General features: G+C 40.8%; 1 long non-coding RNA gene across 2 annotated transcripts; it reads left to right on the top strand.

Annotated features, from left to right (window-relative positions):
• Positions 1-5,884: 5,884 nt before the first annotated feature.
• LOC133230377 (uncharacterized) lies at positions 5,885-19,333 on the top strand. 2 transcript variants are annotated; one of them, XR_009730833.1, is made up of 3 exons: positions 5,885-6,178; positions 12,913-13,004; positions 19,098-19,333. It is a non-coding gene; the product is annotated as an uncharacterized LOC133230377 (long non-coding RNA). The 2 variants fall into 2 exon arrangements; XR_009730834.1 differs by lacking the exon at positions 12,913-13,004.
• The last annotated feature ends 175 nt before the right edge of the window (positions 19,334-19,508 follow it).

Here is a 19,508-nt window from a genome sequence, read left to right as displayed (position 1 = left end):
CCATTCTGAAGGAGATCAGCCCTGGGATTTCTTTGGAAGGAATGATGCTGAAGCTGAAACTCCAGTACTTTGGCCACCTCATGCAAAGAGTTGACTCATTGGAAAAGACTCTGATGCTGGGAGGGATTGGGGGCAGGAGGAGAAGGGGACGACAGAGGATGAGATGGCTGGAAGGCATCACTGACTCGATGGACGTGAGTCTGAGTGAACTCCGGGAGTTGGTGATGGACAGGGTGGCCTGGCGTGCTGTAATTCATGGGGTTGCAAAGAGTTGGACACAACTGAGTGACTGAACTGAATACTATCAAGCTAAATAATATTGTGTAATACTGTGGCTAATACTATGTAACAGAGATGATTTCAAATGCTATGTATACACTGTATCATTTAATCCTTATAACAGATCTCTGAAGCATTATTACTAACCCCATTTACAGATGAGGAAACTGAGGCTCTGAAAGGTAAAAAAAACATTCTCAAAGTTACAGATGAATGAATAAAAAGCCAGACACACGATTGATAGGTAAAGAAATGGCTAAACACTAATAGAAATGATATATAGATGGATGAAAGCATAGACAGATAGCAGACCAATTCCAAAAATGGAGCACTAAATACTGCACTATGCTGCCTCTGTTAGGGGAAGCACACTGATTGAAACTGCCCACCCTGGCCAGGCACAATAGTAACCATTTGCATGAGTTGTTTTATGACAGGAGGCCCTGGTAAGGAACAGGGAACTAATTAGCCTCCACCAACCAGAAAAGTTCGGGAAAGGTCAAAAGGAGAAACCACCTGTCTGACCACCTCCCAGAATCCTTCTCTCTGGCATCCATCTTGGCTGAACAAGGCATGCACCACCAGGAAGGACTCTGAGTCAGAATGATTGGCTAAGGACAACCTGGAAACTAATCCCATCACCATAAAACCCGAGACTGCAAGCCATGTGACAGAACTGTTCTCCTGGGTTCCCTTACCCTACTGCTCTCCACCCAGGTGCCCTTTCCCAATAAAATCTCTTGCTTTGTCAGCAGATGTGTCTCCTCGGACAATTCATTTCTGAGTGTTAGACAAGAGCCCAGTTTTGGGCCCTGGAAGGGGTCCCCTTTCCTGCAACACCTCCACATGGACAAAGGGATCATAAGTAAAAGGCTGCTGGAACGCACAACAGAGACTGAAGGGTGGGAGGAGGTGGGAACTTCTCTTTTTTTTTTTTTAATAAGCAGCCCTATACTGATAACCCCTAGTCTTCCAAGAGGTTAGTTTGGAAGGAGGTTTCCTGAAAGGAGGTGAGTTTGAAGTCCTTTTGAGTTGACTGAAGGAACTAAATATTGAAACATGCACACAACCACAGGAAGCATGCTCGTAGGGGACCTGGAACCAGGAAAAACAAAGATGCAGATGGGGTTTGAGAGTGAGATGATTTGAAGAGCTAGACGTTTTTCTCTCAGATCTAATGCAGGGACAGATTTTCAAAAACACAGGTTCTGCAAACTGCCTCCCTTTGATATCCAGGAGGGGGCTTATCTGGAATGCAAAGCTGCTCGCGCAAGGAACACCTTCCCCCATGGTGGGTCCAGCCTCAAGTGATTAGGGAGCTTGTTTTAAACACACAGAGAACCACACCCAAGGGGTCACAGGAATGATATTCACTTACACCAGGAAATGTTATCCTCATTTTATAGTTTAGGGGTTTTTTTTTAATGCTTTGGAAAACTAGATAACTTGCCCTAAATCAATTCTGAGTCCACAGAATTATGTACTCCCTTCTGAGGATGGAGTGTTCCACTGAGGCACGCTGGCTCCATCAGGATTTCCCCAAAAGTGGCTCCTGCAGCAGCCACCTGTGCTGTCATGAGTCAAAACATACCTGTCTTTCTAAAAAGAGTGTCTTTTCCTGCTCCATGAAATACGGCTAGTCTAGTTCAGATCTATTTGACTAATTTGGGGCGGGGGGCGGGGGGGAGATAAAGTACAAAAAAAGTCTTTACTTTTAAAACACATGGAAATTGTTCTGTACCATGCCATACTTATCAACTTTCATGGACCCGTATACCAAAAAGTAAATTTAAGTATAGCAAACTTTTTCTCAAGTTGAGTATGAGCTAATTTAAAAAAAAAAAAAAAAGGAACTATTCAAATCTCTCTCTGGATGTGGAAGGCTTTAAAAATAGAAATTTCTAGCATCCGTGAGTCTCTGCCTGACTTTTAGAGAAAAAACATGAATGAGCCAATTCAATACCTCATTTTGGGGGTGATTGACAAATCACATTTGAGTTACTAAGCTAGTTCTGGTTTTGGGACTAGTGTGTTCCACTAAATCCAGCTGTGATTCTGTTTAACCCAAGTGTTCCCCGGAGGCCCGCCACGGCTGTCTCTCTCTTCCAAGCCGCAATTGAGAGGCTTTGCGAGTGGCCCTATAAACACGCTAATGAATGAATGGACAACTAATTACCTTGTAAATATGCATGAATAAGCACAGATTCCTCAGCAGTAAGCCAAATGTCTGGGCGCCCTCTTGCTACCTACTTGTGCATGAGAAAATGTGACATTCCTACAGTGGAAGCTAGGCTTCTCATCCACGAAGGGAACCTCTCAATAGGGAGAGAAAACTAACTTCCCAGTGGCGGATACTTCAAAAGATACACTTTCAATAAAAATAAAACACAAGCTGAGTCATGAAAGGTGGCCTATCACAAGGTTTTAGACCACAACAAACAGTAAAGTGACGTCTTGGTTGAAACTTTCCAGCAAGATGCTTTTTTTTTTTTTTTTTTTATGTTTTTAAACACTTCTCCCTCCATTTTTCCATTATAAGTCATACTCATTACTCTGGTTCTCAAACATTGTAGAGATTTAACGGCGCTTATGATGATACTGCTCCCTGATCTAGGAATGCTAGTGTTGCACAAAACCTATATGAAAATGACATTCCTATCAGAGCCTTGGTGGAAAAAGGCTCCCTTTGAAGGCATCTGTGGTTATATCTTAGGGCTGTTGGAGTCACTCAGTGTGGTGAATTGAGGAGATGATTCTGTTCAGTCTGACCGGAGTCAGATAGAGTGAAATCTTGGATCTACCCTTCGGGAACTAAGTGATCTTCAGGAAGTTAGTTAGCCTCTGAAGTTCTCAATTTATCCATTTGTCTCATGGGATTAATGAAAGCTATCTTGCAGGGTTGTTGTGAATATTAAATTAGATAATGTGTATCAAGTGCCTTTTTCTCCATCTAGACCCAGGGATTGAACCTGCACTGCAGGCAGATTCTTTACCATCTGAGCCACTAGGGAAGCCCATCTGGCATATAGTATTTGATAAATAATATTTCTCATTAGGAGCATTAGTAAGACCCAGAGGAACAGTAAACCAATTTTGTTTTTATAGACTTAAATCCAGTCTAATCTAGAGGCAGGTTTATTAGAATGGAGGCAGCATTTCCCCAAATGCCAGCTGGAACACATCCTTATCCCAGAACTGAAGGAGCATGGACAGGATCACATCTGAGGCTGGACCAAAGATGGCCAAGAGAAGGGAGACTCTGCCAGGGTCATGCAGCAGTTCTGAACTTTTGGTCTTATTTTTCACAACTGGTCTATGGTCAAGCCTGAGCCCAATCACAAAGCTGTTGTGAACCTATGGCAATGATATTTGATCTCTGGTGGATAAAAAGAAGAGCTGGTCATAGCATGTTCCATAGAACACTGGCTCTGATAGCCAATATAAGAGTTCTTTCTGTTTGCATACCAGAAAAGTATAGTTTCTATGTTGTCATCTAAGTTATTGATTTAAATTTTTAAAAAAAGATAACAGGGCATCCAGTTTGGAAGTGGTTGTAATATAAGGGTAATTAGCTCTGGTTAGTAAAACATGCTGAGAATGTTTATTCAACTAACTATATACTCCACTGGTCAGTACACAATTCTCCATTTTGTCTTGAAAAACATGGAAGAGATTTTACCAGCATGCCTGCTTCAATTCAAGATGTCCCCTTTATGCACTGATATCATACTTGTTAAAAATAGTAAATATGATTAATTTGGCAACACTTACTTTTAGTAAAGCATGGTAACTCTTGAAAACCATGGCTTACTTTACTGAGGGCTCACTATTTCAGTGACTAGTAACTAGGGAGACAGAGAACACGGCACAGACCACAGCTTTGAAGTCACATCCCATCTCCGTCAATTACCAACCTGCCCGCTATTGAGCAAGTCAGTTAACATTTCTAAGTCCAGTTTCTCCAACTATAAAAGACACAGTGAGCGAAAGAGATAGTTTATATAAAGCACCTAGAGTGCTATGGACAGAGAAATGTTGAATAAAATGGTCTTTTTTTTTTTTTTTAAACAAGTCTTGCTGGACTTTGGTTGGCAATCAACGTGGCTTCCTTTTAAAAACTGGGTCTGTCTCAGGTCTGGTTCCACAGAAACAACCTTGAGATGGGCACAATGAGTTATCAAGCAAGAGCTCTCAGGAGGAGGGTAAAGGGAGCAGGATGGGCAGCGGCAGGAGGGAGCAAGAATACCGTTTTGGATCAAGTCTCACTTCAGTCCAATTCCACGAGGGTCTCTCAGACTTAACCTACCTGGCAGAGTCTGTCCTGCCCTGAAGAATGGGAACAAGGCTTTTGTCACCCCCCAATCCAAAGCCAGTTACTGACTACAGGATACCTAGGGCTGTGGATTGAGAGAAAGACTCCCAGAACTTCCTGGCATTCCATTCTTGGCCAAGGCCAATCTTCCAGGAAAGGTTGCAGATGTGAGCAGCAGCTGAGGGGTGGACACTCAAGCAGGGAAAGGGATCCCAGGAAATCCGGGTGACACAACATCACCAGCTTCTGCCATGGAGATGTGCCAATTACTCCACCAGAACCTGGGACCCACTAGCCAGGGTGACCGCTGGGGCAAAACGCACATAGCTCTATGCCACCTCCTCTATCTTATCCCATCTTCATTTTTTCTCCTGCTCCTAAACTTTTCTTTTGTTGAAATATATTGTGATTAAGCACAATTACAAAAGACCACAATATCTCCACTTCCAAGTTACAGTCTGTCTTATTGCTGTCAAAACATGGTTACAAACTAATTTTTTTCTACAAAGAGCTCGAACATAGATTAAAATATAGAACTCAATTCAGAGAGAGGAAAATTAACCACTAGAACATGGTGCATAATAAAGCCTTCAACAGGACACAGCAGGTAAAAGAATCCAGAGCCCAAAGGTAGGGCTACATTTTAGACACTCCTAAAGCATATTTAGGACAGTCTATAGGCAGAGGGGAAATCTATCAACTGTACCCTTCTGCGGTTACCTGTGTAGAAGTGCTTGTTGTATTACTTCCTTAGACATTGTCGTTGCTGTTTAGTCCCCAAATCATGTCAGACTCTTCCGTGACCTCGTGGACTGGAACTCTCCAGGCTCCTCTATCCATGGGATTTCCTAGGAGAATACTGGAGTGGGTTGCCATTTCCTTCTCCAGGGAATCTTCTTGACCCAGGGACCAAATTCACATCTCCTGTATTGCAGGTAGACTCTTTACTGCTGAACCACAGGAAAAGCCCTCCTTAGACATACTTGAGCTCAAATCTTACATTTGCTAGCTGGGTAAGTTTTGCTTCTGTTCTAACTTCAGCTTAAAATCTTCAAAAATTACAGGTGGGAGTTTAAATAAAATAATATGTACATACAGCTTAACACAGTGCTAGGCATATGTTAAGCTTTCAAATGTAGCATATACTTTTAATTTCTTCAAAAAACCCCTTTGGAGGGGACAAAGAATCTAAGAATTGAAGAATGCCTCCTGAAATCTTGGAATGATGACTCTTTACCATTGTAATCAAAATGTATTAATATGCACACTAAGCTGATATATTTTGTGCTTGAATTTGATATCACGGGGCTTTTTTTTTTCACATTGAGGAATTAGCATCTACAGATTTGTCTCTCTAAAAGTCCTTCCTTCATCCCATCTTCCACAGTAGTCTCACAATATGGAACTTTGTGGGGGCACTTTTGATTGTCACAATGATTATGAGGCAACAGAGACACTACTGACATGTACCAGGCAGATCCAAGGATCTTAAGCATCCAGCACAATCCAAAACCATCCCTCACAATGAAAAATTATCCTACTCACCTCCTGCGTGACTTCCCAACACCCCACTGGACATTCACCAAGGTAAACACTTGTTAATCATTATCTGAGCCTAGAACCTAAGTTCTCTCACATATAAACAAACCATCATTCAGTGTGAATATAAATGAATTTTCTAGGAATGCAACTGCAAGATAAACCAAGAGACAACTATATGTTATTTCATTCCAAACTCTACCAAGAGCTGTTCCCCACATCAGAAAGTCATAACAAAGCAACTCAATGAAACCAAGTTGCCAATGCAACACATTCTGTTGGTCTGCATTTGTCACTGACCCATGGTGCATCCACCAATGAGTATAGGTACCAACTTCTTCAGTATTTTTCCTAGTATGGTTATCCTGAATATTTTCATATACAATGTCTGTTTTATTATGAACTGCTTTCCTTTCAATTGTGTTTTTTATTGAGGTGTTTTTAACAGTCTTTTTTAAATTACATGAATAGTAGTCTATGTATTTATTGTCAGGCTAAGTAAAGAGGATATTACAAAATATTTGTTATTGAAATAGTAGCATTGGGTCTAATAGAACTACGAATGATGTTACATTCTCTTTGTTCCTAGTGATGAAATTGAAGATCATCACCACTCATACAATCACTGTTTCAGCCCTGAATCCTCTGTCAGACATATCTCCTAGAAAAGTCAGACCTGCTCACCCAGGCCTTAAAAAATGGCAAGAAGCTCAAAAGTCAAGGTCAAAGTTTCACCATCCTGTGAATGTGTTGACTGTAACTAGATCTTTGCACATTTCAAAGTTTGCTGATAAGCCTGAAAAAGTTTCCCCAAGTCTCTGAGGCTCTCCTATTGTCACATGTGTTAGACTGGGTCATTTGTCTCCATTCTGTACCTCAGTCAAGACCACAATAAAAAAGCCCATTTTTGATTTGGAACATTACACACCGTAGGACCTTTCAGCTGAACAAAAAGCAAGTACATACAAATACACACATACAATGCAAGTTCTTTTGCTTGTTGTTATATGTTTTGTGCATATGTTTTTGAGTAGAGGCAAAGTAAATATGTGAAGAGATAAAACAGATATTTTCCTGTATCCCCGCTGACAGACTCCTGAAACAAGATTGTATTAGGTCAAACCCACCTATAAACTCACTAGAATTTTTAGTATCGCAGATTCCTCTGGTGTGAACAGTTAAAGAGCACTCTAACATATACATTTGTTCCTATTTGAGATGAGTAATAAGAACGAATACATACATAGGATCGAGGTAGGAGCTGACTGTTACTTCCATGAAGCTGGGCATTTTTTCTGATCAAATAGAAAAGGCAAATACCAAGTTTGATGGAGCTGATGAGACAAAGAAATGTATCCCACTCTTCCAAAAAAAAAAGAGAGAGAGAGAATAAATTATTTTATTTCTAGAAGGCAACCTAAGACCCCAGATTGTTTGTCCAGAACATTAAAACACCTACCATGCTGCTCTGGTATCTGGATTTTTCAGAAAGAGTTTTTCTAAGAGGTTGACCACAGAGGTGAAACCACAAGGATCTGCAGTAAAAGGAGGATGCCCAGAGGCAGACTCAAGAGAACATGTAGGTTCTTACCTAAATCACAGCACAAGAGCCCTGATGAATAAGGACCCCAAATCCCCTAGTTTCTACAAGCCTCCAAAAGCCAGTATTTTTCCAAAGAAGGCATTGGTGTTTCCAATCCAGCGAGAAGCAGACTGGAAAACAAAACATAGCTTAAATTTTCTGAGAAATTAATAAGAACAGAAGGAAAACTAGCAATTGTCCCTATTGAAATAGCAACAACTCCTTGCCTCCAGCCATTTGAATCAGAGATTGTTTGCATTAATAAGGCATTAGCCTTGTTTTTTCCGTTGTTGTTTTTTTTTTATTGTCAATGCCAGTCATTCAAAGTCCCACATTTGCGCGTGAAATTCAGGGCAATGAAGCTGACAAAATGTAATTTACTTACATTGAAATGTGCCAGATCCATGATTTACTTTCTCAGCCTTTCAGGCAGGAGTCACGTTCAGTGGCCTTTCTGAACTATCAGAGAGCTGGCCAACTTGCATGGGCCACAACAGCCAGGGCACAGCAGGTGGGCAGCCACAGGAACAGCTGGCAAGGTCACTGATAACACAGTTTTCCAGAAGAAAAGGAAGTACACTGCTATAAACTCCAAACAGATGCCAAAGCTCTCGTGAGTTAAGTAGTAGTTCACCTTTCCCACATATACCTTAAAATTAATGCAAATTTATAGACAGGAATAAAATACACAGATTTAGTCATTTATGGAAAACTTAATAAGTTCAAAAAATATTTACTAGAGTGTAGAACTTAAAGAGCTAAAGTAAACTTCACAAATAACCTAAATATATAAAACATTTCTCATCATGTTGGAGAGTTTTTGAAATGGAAAAGAAGAAAAACAAGTCTGAGGCCACATAATAAACATATTGCAAAGTGTGAGTATTTGAACTGAGATTTTCCCTATATATATAATACTTGGAAATTTAGAAGAAAATACATACCCGATAACAGGGAATCAGTTAAACAGATTATGAGGCATCCATACTGTGCAACCATTAAAAAATAAAAATAAATTAATTTTAAAAAAATCAAGTGGAACACATGTATACCTGTGGTGGATTCATTTTGATATTTGGCAAAACTAATACAATTATGTAAAGTTTAAAAATAAAATAAAATTTAAAAATAAATAAAGATGAAAAAAAAGTATATTTAACAACATCTAGAAATGTATCCAATGTAACATTAAATTTTAAAAGGAGTTCACAAAGAAATATGTGCATTTTGATCCTGATTCCTTCACCTGTATACTCTTTAACATTAGCAGCCATTATAGGTAAGTAGTGAGATTACCTTTTTATTTTATGTGCTATACCATAGTTTTTTAAAAAGTGTTTATACTAAACGTCTATTCCTTGATAATAAGAAAAAAGAAACAGTAAAGATTTTGAATTGTCTCATTTTGAAAAATGAGGTAAGACAGTAGCTGCTGCTGCTAAGTCGTTTCAGTCGTGTCCGACTCTGTGCGACCCCATAGTAAGCAGCCCACCAGGCTCCCCGGTCCCTGGGATTCTCTAGGCAAAAACACTGGAGTGGGTTGCCATTTCCTTTTCCAATGCATGAAAGTGAAAAGTGAAAGTGAAGTCGCTCAGTCGTGTCCGACTCTAGCGACCCCATGGACTGTAGCCTACCAGGCTCCTCCGTCCATGGGATTTTCTAGGCAAAAGTACTGGAGTGGGGTGCCATTGCCTTCTCCGAAGACAGTAACAGGTCTATAGTGTTCACATTCAATTCCTTTAAACAAAATCCCTCTAGATTGACAGGGACAAAAAAAAGGGGGGTGGGGGGCGGTTTTCTTAGAGGATTTGGATCAAGGATGGGATGAAGAGGTACCCTCTGCTCCAAAAGAAAAATACACATTTGCCTGTGTTTTACATTTTTAATATATTTCCTATACCAAAACAAGCCAACATCTGATTTTTAAGGGATTTGGAGAAATCAATTTCCAATGCCTGTAACGTCTGGAATACAACATTTAACAGTTAGCAAGATTTTCATTTTCAGAAGGTATTAAAACTATTTAGAGGTGTCAGAGCATATTCAGAAATGTCCCTACCCTTTAGGAAGCTCCTGATCTTACCTTGATCAGCTTGCTTCCATCCCCGCCCCCCGACCCCAACCAAAACAGTAATGGTCTGTCATAAAGACTCAATATACAGTCTTAAAGGAAAACTGAAATAAACCCAGAAACTCCGTAAGGCATACAGAATAAAGGACTCCAGGACCACTGTTGCTTCAATAGAGCTGAATACAGTTGTGGTAAACCAGTCAGGAACAAACATCCAACTCCAACTTCCAAAGAACTCAAACCCAGAGCTCTTCAGCTGTGGCCAATCAGAGGGGCACGACAACAAAGGTGCGGAGGCAATTCCATCAGCAAAAGATAAAAAACTCAGCAAGGGCCTTTCCTACCAATTAAAGGCAGTCAATATTGATTATCTGAGGGATTTCCATGCTCAGGAAGCAAATTAGAAACTCAATACCTGAACTATTCCTAAATGCAGTTATCAACTTCAGAGTTTTATCTCATAAAACCAATTCAGCTTAGAGTTTAATTCTATTAAATTAGGGCTTAGAAATAAGATTTGCTCTAGAATGAATGCATCATTAGTTTTAAAATGCAATATACTAAAACCCAAAATGTGCTGTATTACAGTTTGAAGAATAAATGAGTAAAGATGGCATCTAAATGCACTTCTCCCTAAATATATTTACCAGTCAAAAAAGTGACTGCTCATGTAGACACTGAGTCCTCTGGTAGAATGGACATGACTCCTATCTTTACTATAAAATAACCCCACAGGTTCCACTCTTTTTTCAAGTTTTCTCTTTGTTCTTAGACTTCCTTATTCTAACCATCAACACATTTTTTTGAAAGGGAAGTGGGAGGGCAGAATAGTTTTCCTGATATGTTCTACAATGAAACCCCATGAAACTTGAGAAACACATCTCAAAATAAAAGATGTGAGTACAGGAACCCTAAACAGAACTGCCTGGTGCTGTGTAAGTTTTAATATAATGCACAAAGGTTTTTCTTCTGCAGTTTCTTAATAGATGGAGTCCATGAAGATTCTCCTTCCATGAGTGGTCAGGAACAGGGTTGCCTAACCCTGGAGTAGATGGTGGTTAGTTCAGTCGGGAAAAGCTGGGTCAAAATCAAGTTTCATCCTCCTTTTTTCCATCTTACCTGCGTTGTAACTTACTGAAAGTTGTGAATGATGATACTTTTGATACTTTGACACTTTTGATACTTTGCAACAATCAAAAATATATCCCTGATTAAGCCCAGCAGAAGGAGCCTGCCCTGCAATGCTTGCCACCCAACACACATGAAGATTTGGATGCTCTGCACAAGAAAAGTTCAGTAACAGTGATTTTAGAAGATTGAGAATGAGAAATAAAATAGAAAGAGGCTCAAACCTTTTAAAATAGCCCTGAGAAGGCCTAAGTATTGAAAGAAGAACCATTCTGGGGAGAACAGCTGCTTATCTTGATAGAGCCTTTGATGCTCTGATATCAACAGGCCATTTCCGTTGGCAAAAAAGACCAATGCTGGGTTCTATAGCAATGAAACCATGATTGCCATTTTGAAAGGAAATGACCAGGTTCTTGTGAATTGCACTGCATCACACTATATCTTAGGACTGTGCTATGCATTATTACACCTTCATGAAAACCTGCCATGCATTGTCTCATTTACTGTAAGGGATGACCAGAACCATAGTGTCTTGTAAACAGATGACATATAGGTTAATCTAGCATTGGGATTTGAGAGGAATAATTCCACATTAAAATTCTGATACAAAAAAATAATAAATAAATAAATAAAATAAAATTCTGATATACAAAAATACATGGGTATCACAAAAGATGTCTGGGGAACTTCAGCAAGTGGGAGGTGATCATAGCTTGGTCTGGATTTAATACAGCATTTTCAGATGGACTGAATCAAGGATGATGGGACTCTTAGTTTCATAATAATTCACAATTTCAGTAAGTTACAATGCAGGTAAGATGGAAAAAAGAAGGATGAAACTTGATTTTGACCCAGCTTTTCCCGACTGAACTAACCATCGACCATCATCTACTTCTCCCTTTCAGCTCTTTTGCTCTATTTGTGTAAATGTAATTCATCTATCGAAACACAAAACAAAACAATACCCACAGGAAGACAAGGAGAGCATGAATCCCCATCTTTTCCTTAGAGAAGAACACTTATAGAGCTAAACATGAGGAAGTATTTCCAAATTTCAGCCCAAGATGAGGAATCATGTTCAAAGGTTCCCTGAGGATCATTTGCAGGCCCAGGTGAGGACTGAAGTCCCCTGTTGCCTAAAATAAATTTCTGGAATGTCCTGAAGCTCCTACTTTATAAAATGATAAATACTACCCAGCAAAATAGTAAAAGAGTATTGATGGATTTAAATCTTATTATTATTACATTGCCACAATTGAGGAGTCAAAATTAATTTAATTCTGTAAACGAAAGCCTGACCATTTCAAACTTTTGATGTGCTCAGTAAAAGAAGCAGCCCTCTTCTGACTCAAGATCTTCTCTCTGCCTATCTCCCATGTGGCCCAGGGGAAAGAGATTCAGATGGAGAGTCTGTAGACCGTGAACTAGATGTGTGACCTTGAATGAGTCATTTCACTTCTCCAGCACCCCATTTCCTTCACTTTCAGAAGGCTCATAGTAGTGACTCTCCAGGTCTGGTCTTGTTCTTGTCATTGGACATTACAATTCCACTGACTATTGACAAAATAATACCCAAGAAGTCAAGAGAAAGGTAGCAACAAGAAAGCAAAAACATTACAACTAAAGCCAAACACCAAAGAAGAGAATCATGCTCTCTTCTAGCAAAGAGGGTGAGAAACACACAGAGAAGTTGCCCAGGAGCACTCAGACTTAACAACAAATGTGCTTCACATATTACTCAAGCCTCAAAGAAACTGCACACCATGTCAGCAAGTTGCACTCCAGTTCAGAGCATTTTCGAAGGTAGCCTCGTGCTGTTTATGTGGGAACGTGAAAGAAAGTAAAAGCATCCTGGCGCATGTCCTTTTCATGCGGCAGGAGCAGCCTGTAGACAAACACCAAGAGACAGGAATGGCTAATTTAAAAAAATAAAATGCAAAGTCCTGTGGCCTGGTTCAAATTGAGTCTGACAGTGAAGGTCACAATAACTTTTCACTTTAGTTTAACAGACGCTGCCTTGATCACCGCTGGACAAAAACACAACAGCCAAGAGAACCTGGTATTAGACTATCCTGAAGCAAGACCACCCTAAAGTGGGTTTTTCTTTCTGATAGCTTTCTTTTGTGTTTTGATTTTTAAAAATTGATGAATTATCAAATTACTAACATTTTGAAAAATGATAAAAGCTATTTTCCCCAAAGTACATTGCAAGTGACTATAACCAAAATTTCTCAAGCAACAGAATCACTGCCTTGCAAAGGCTCCCTGCACTCCTTAATTTCTGGTAACTTGCAACTTTTCAAACTGTTCTGTTCCATTTTTGCTCTTCTTGTCTTCTTTCCCTCCTTCATAATTTTTTGTTGTTGGTGGTGGGTTTTGGGAGGGGTGGTTTAGGGTGAGGTGTTTTTTTTTTGGGAGGGGGGGTGGTTCTTCTAGTTCTACCAATCACAAGGAGTGGTAAAACACTCAAGTTTTTAAAAATTGTTCAAACCAGTTGTAAGATTCATTGTCTGTAAAGAAAATTACTTTGGCCTCCAACATGTGTTTTCAATACAAACGCATCGCATAAAAAGTAAAAAGACCTCTCGTCTAATATGGCAATTCTCATGGAGCCATTTTGGTCTTTATAGAAAGATCTCACTTATATCTTGGTAGGGGAAAAAAAATGTGAAACAAAGCAGACTCTGCACCTTCCTCAGGCCTGTTTTCTATTTCTCCAATGCTGTCGCCCAAAGATACTAGCACTCGATAAAAGTTCGGGCCTTTTTGGTGCAGAACTCTGCCTGTCATTTCTTTGGAAGCGATTAAAGACATTAGCACAGCTTCACCATAAAAGCCTGAAAAGCAAGTGTCAGGACCAGCTCCCCAACCCCCACCTCACGCTGTCTCCACTTTGCACATTCCCAGCAGTTTTCTATGGAAAGAGGAGAAGCAGTGCTTTTTTAGTTTCCCTTTTCTAGACTTTCTGATAGAAATGATGCTGACAAATTTTCTCATATACTTCTAAAGAACTTCTACTTTTATAATCAAAGTCATTTGCTTAACAACAAAGTGCCTATATGATCACTGTTTTCTGAGATAATTCCAGAGGCCAGGGAAGAAAAACACTCTTCAATATAACCAAAAATGATGCCAAGGAAATCAGAAGGTTTTGAAGTCAGTACACTCTTGGTTTTCATCCCAATTCTATTCCAAACTATGTATAAATTATTTGGTTCTTTGTGCCTTTTTCCCTAATCTTAAAAGAAGAGGCATTAATCCCTGCTTGACAGAGTTCAGGTTAAATCATTCATATGGAAGCAAAATATTCAAAATGTGTGATTTGTATTTGTTGAGGGAACAACTGCAGTTGTCATTTCCCCAAATCTCTGGGCACTCCTTTCCACATTTTGACAGTTCCTTACAGTGTACTACTATCTCACTTTCCCAAAGAAAAGTCTAAAAGCTATATTTCCTGCCTCCTCTGACTTTTAGATCCTTCAAATGAGAAGCACCCACACAAGTTATGTGGAGGAAGAGGCCTGGGGCTGCCATACATTTTGTGTGTGCAGATCACTGCCCACCTCCTAATTCTGAACCCAAAACCCCAAGCCCCGGCTGCCTGAGGGGCTGTAGCTCCTGCCGTTGGTCTGTCCTGTGATGTGTCTCTAAGAGTCTTCCCTGGAAATTCAGCTTGGGGTCTTATCTTAGCCCTTCTCACTTAATTTATGAGGTATCTATATCACTTAAAATCTCCTGTGACTTTAACTACCTAGAGTGGGTTCTATGGTACAAAACTAAAAACCTCATCGGATACACATGTGGAAGTTCTTGGATTTGTGCTTAACATATAGTAAAATTTTGTACAGGTTAATTGCTTTTCTTTCACCCTCTGAGGTTCTGGAACCCCATCCTCACTAGCAAGATGAGAGAGAAACAGGTAAAAAGAAAACTACCCACACCAAAACCTCATAATACCTAAAGGTATTAGGTATTTACATAATACCTAAAGTCACATGACTTCATAGGAAGTTCTTATCTCCAAAAGATCTCTGGTTGGCAGAACCAGAACAGATTAATTAGTAGAGGCACTCCCTAGAGAAACACAGGATTTTGAAAGTTAAGCTTCAGTATGTAGGCAGTGGGCAAAAAGTGGGGATCATGAACAATGATCCCAGAGGGTAGACCTAGGTGGAAGGTATCTCAGAAGGAGTTGGGGCTGAAGAGTGTAAATGGTAGGACACCAAAAAAAGATGTACTTTCTTTGCCTAAGACTGTGAGATGACTTATAGAAACCAAAGTCATCCTATGTCTAAAAGGAGATTACTCCTCACAAGAAGAAGAATACATGTAAAGAGAGTTAGTTTTCAATCTCAGAAAAAAATAGGTGGAAAAAAAAGACATTCAGTGACCGGAAGTGAGCCCCAAGTTTTCTCTGAATTCACAAGATAAGTTTTACAGGCCTTCATTCCAACCTAGATCACTTTCCATATCATAAGACAGGCATTTGCACATATACCTTAGATCTCCACTTACCTTATAAATCATAGACCTTTCTTATGTCCCTTACCTCTTGCAAAACAGCTAGCCAAGTATACTGCTTTTAGGAGAAGCTCAAAAGATGTTTTGTGAAAGAGTGAATGAGTGTGTAAATGAAGCATATTCCAGCCAGCCTTTTTAGATTCTTAATTTCTTATTAGTTTCTGAACTCTGATTAATATGCATGTAGCCCAATTCTCTCGACAGAAAAATGATCATGCGGTATGTACTAATTCCAGCTTCAAATTATAAAAGCAGTTTTTTAAGTTACTCTTGCTTTGTGCTCTTGCCTTATCTAAGCTTTCCAAAAGAATTCCCTTTGTTTTGGTACGCATTATATATACTCTGATAGATCACTGGCATGCTTCACAATCCACTGCCGGAAATGCTGATTCTGTCTTCATAATTTACTCATAATTGATACCAGCATACACAATCAGAGTCTTCTTTCAACTTTCAAGCTGAATTTCTGTCACTTCCTCCTGAACAGCTTCTCTACCACCACACTCACTTTTATACTTGCTCCTCAAAACCATCATTCAGTCAAGGAACAGTTATTAACTATTTTGTGCCAAGCACTGTGCTAAATGACAAGGATACAATAAAAAACACAAAGATTAGAGTAGGGGGAGATATTAAAGGTATCATTCTACCAAGATTACAACTTCCCTAGTAGCTAGATCAGTAAAGAATCTGCCTGCAGCATAGGAGACCCAGGTTCGATCCCTGGGTCAGGAAGATCCCCTGGAGAAGGAAATGGCAACCCACTCCAGTATTCTTGCCTGGGAAATCCCACAGGCAGAGGAGCCTGGCAGACTACAGCCTATGGGGTCACAAGAGTTGGACATGACTTAGCAACTAAACCACCACCTACCATGATTAGCACATTTGGACAAGTACTAAAAAATGGGACAGAGTGCCATTAGAAAATGAAATAGGGGGACCTGGGATAGATAGCCTGGCAGGGGAGTTCTTAGGCATCCCTAAATTAGAAATGGTATTTGATTGGTATTACAGACTGGAAACAGCCACACACTCACTGCAGCTTCCCCCATGAAGAAGCAGTAACTATTTCCTCACTCTTTGCATCTAGACTGGAACTGACCAACAGAATCTGGAAGAAGTGTTCCCTATGTGAGTTCTGAGCCTAGCCCTCAAGGGACCCTGCAGCTTCTCCCCTCATGCTGCTGGAACATCTCCATGAGACAGGCCCAGGCAACCCAGCTGTCACAGCTGAGAGCCCAGACAAATGAGTCACCTCAGTCAACACTAGAGGTGAGTCATGCCAGGTGACCCCAGCTAAAACTGCTGACCCACAGAATCATGAGCAACTATATGACTGTTGTTTAGGAGCAGATTGTTATGCAACAAGGGCTTCCCTGGTGGCTCAGATGGTAAAGAATCTGGCACCAGATTCAACGCAGGACACCCAGGATATCCAATGCAGGACACCCAGGTTTGATCCCTGGGTCGGGAAGATCTCCTGGAGGAGGGAATGGCTATCCACTCCAGTAGTAGTTTCCTTTTCTTTTTTTTTTTTTTAATTATTTATTTTTTAACTGAAGGATAATTGCTTTACCGAATTTTGTTGTTTTCTGTCAAACCTCAACATGTTCTTGACTGGGAAATCCCATGGACAGAGGAGCCTGGTGGGCTACAGTCCACGGGGTCGCAGAGTCAGACACAACTGAGCAACTAACACTTGTCGCGAAACAAATGCTCATTGATCCAACTGGGATCTGAAAATAAGGAGTTGACATCAATGAAAGATCTGCAGGCAGTGTGTAAGAATAGTCCAGGTTGCGGAAACTGCGAGAGGAAGCCTCCTGAGGCAGTAACAACATCTGAGAAACTGAAAGACACCGAGTGAGAGCTCGGGAAGGATTACCTCGGTGCAGCTGGCCTACCTGCTACGTGCTCATTCAAGGAGCTCTTCATATCCAGTTTCCTGGGACTGAGACTATCCCACCTCCCAACTGTATGATGGTCTAGACAGTTTTTCAGCTTTGTTAATTAATTGCCCACATTACACTGTCGATTTCCTCCCTCCCACTCACCTCCCCATTCCTCACCTCTGGCAGAGTGTCCTGAGTCCTGATTTGGGAAGAATTTACACTATGATCAGAGAAGCATCCAGTTGTGCCTAAGAAGATGCTACTAAGAGCCAGTTTAAGCATCCTTTTCTTAGTCTGAACACTCAATTTTCTTCAAGTGATAACAAGTACTTGTCACTCCCTCCTCTCTCGAAACTTGCAAAAGTCCACCACTTTTCAGAGTTCTAGCCTCACATGACTTTTGTCTTTTTTCTCTCTCCTTATATACTCCAGGCATCAAAATAATGATAATAAAAAGGAAGTGGGGATGAGGAGGAGAAAAAGGAAAGGAAAGTATTTATCAAAAACAGATTTAACCTCAGGGCTGATCCTACCTTTGACAATATCTCAGTTGCCTATGATAGCTATTTGAATTAGAGTTCCCTCAAAAGCAGGCTTCAGTGCAAGGACTTGGGTGCAGGGAGTTTATTTAGGAGGTGAACTCAGGAAGGTTAAGTGAGGGAGCAGGCAAAGGAGAAAAAAATGGTAATGCTGCATTAGCCAGCCAATGAATACTAAGGGCACCTAGTGCTCAATCCTGCTGGGGAGTCTCTGATGTATCCATGGAGAATAGGCCTCAGAATTGTACCACCAAGGGCTGGAGATGCAGGGTGCTTACCCCCCAACTCCTTTTGTGTCTTTTCTTGGTTTGTATTGCCCCTTGAGGCATTAATTTCTGGTACTTCATGCTGCCCAGTGCTTGGGCTGGGCTAGTGTTCACAGCTCAGAAATAGCCCATAGACGAGGGGACAGAGACCTGAGAGGGGAGAAATTGTTTGGCAGCATGGAATAGTCCACCTCAACTAGAGGTGAGCACAGAGGTAGGCCCAGGGGCCTCATGGTGAGCACTGACAGCATCTAGTATACGTTTACTGAGAGTGCTCTATGAGCCAGTTCCGGCGTTAGATGCTCCACCTGAGTTATCTCAAGCAACGCTCAAACCAATGCTATGATGTTATTGTGAGCTCTGTTTTATAGATGGGGGAACCAAGGCCCCTGGCCTGAGTAAGTGGGGCATAGCCAGATCCTAAGCACAATTCTGCTTCACTCATCCATGCAGTTGAATAGCAAGCAGCTGGGTAGTAAGATTGCAAACCGCAAGCAAAGCAAACACTCCCTAGCATTGTGGAAACCATGAGGCTAACGGTAGATGTGACTCCACATGAAGCCATTCACAACTGCATACAAGGCCAGTGAAGAGTTTCTTCCCCACATTTTAGTTTTGTACTTCCAGCTTAGTCTATTCATCTAAAATTTTATGTGCCTAAAGACTGGTGTTTTCTAATATTCATATGCTACTTAACAGCTTCCAACTGTGCTATCTATTTACTACCATTTAATTAGAATGTGTAGCAGACACGTATTATCTTCTGGGCACCCAGTATCCATCCCACCCCTTGGGTGCATTTCCATGCGACCTGATTTCCACAGATAATTATCTCTCCTCCAGCAGTAAAGGTCTGCTGAGAAGATAAGCACGGGTGCTTGCTTCTCTTGTGAGAACCTACAGTGGACTGACCCTTCCCAGGGGTGAACCTGTGGTCCAAGCTTGAACAAACACACGTTCTCTCACAGGACTCTGCCTCTCGAGCCAATGGTGCAAGAACAGAGAGATGATGTGCAGCCTCCAGCAGAGCAGCAACAACAGCCAGCCCGCCAGCCCATTCTCACTAGAATGGGGTACTGCACTTCCTTTTCCATGCCTCCAGCCCTCCAAGCTCCCAGATCCTGCCCCTCCTCCAACTTGCTCCCCTGGTGTCTGGGGGTTATTCATTGTTCCCCTTCTTCCCAATAAATCCTCGTTTGCTTAACTGCTCAGAATAAGTTTCAAGATTTGTAACCAAAAATCATAAATGGTACAGACAGTAGACTTCTGACAGTGGAATCTGTAATGTCCATATCATCCATTGAAGGTGGTAAGATTTTTACACATGCAAAGGTTGACGAGTGGTACCTGCAGAAGCTTTCCTCTACCCACTCTGAAAG

Source organism: Bos javanicus, chromosome 18 (genome assembly GCF_032452875.1).
Source record: "Bos javanicus breed banteng chromosome 18, ARS-OSU_banteng_1.0, whole genome shotgun sequence".
Taxonomy (NCBI): domain Eukaryota; kingdom Metazoa; phylum Chordata; class Mammalia; order Artiodactyla; family Bovidae; genus Bos; species Bos javanicus.
Note: the sequence above shows the minus strand (reverse complement) of the source record. Positions and strands in the feature narration are given on the sequence as shown.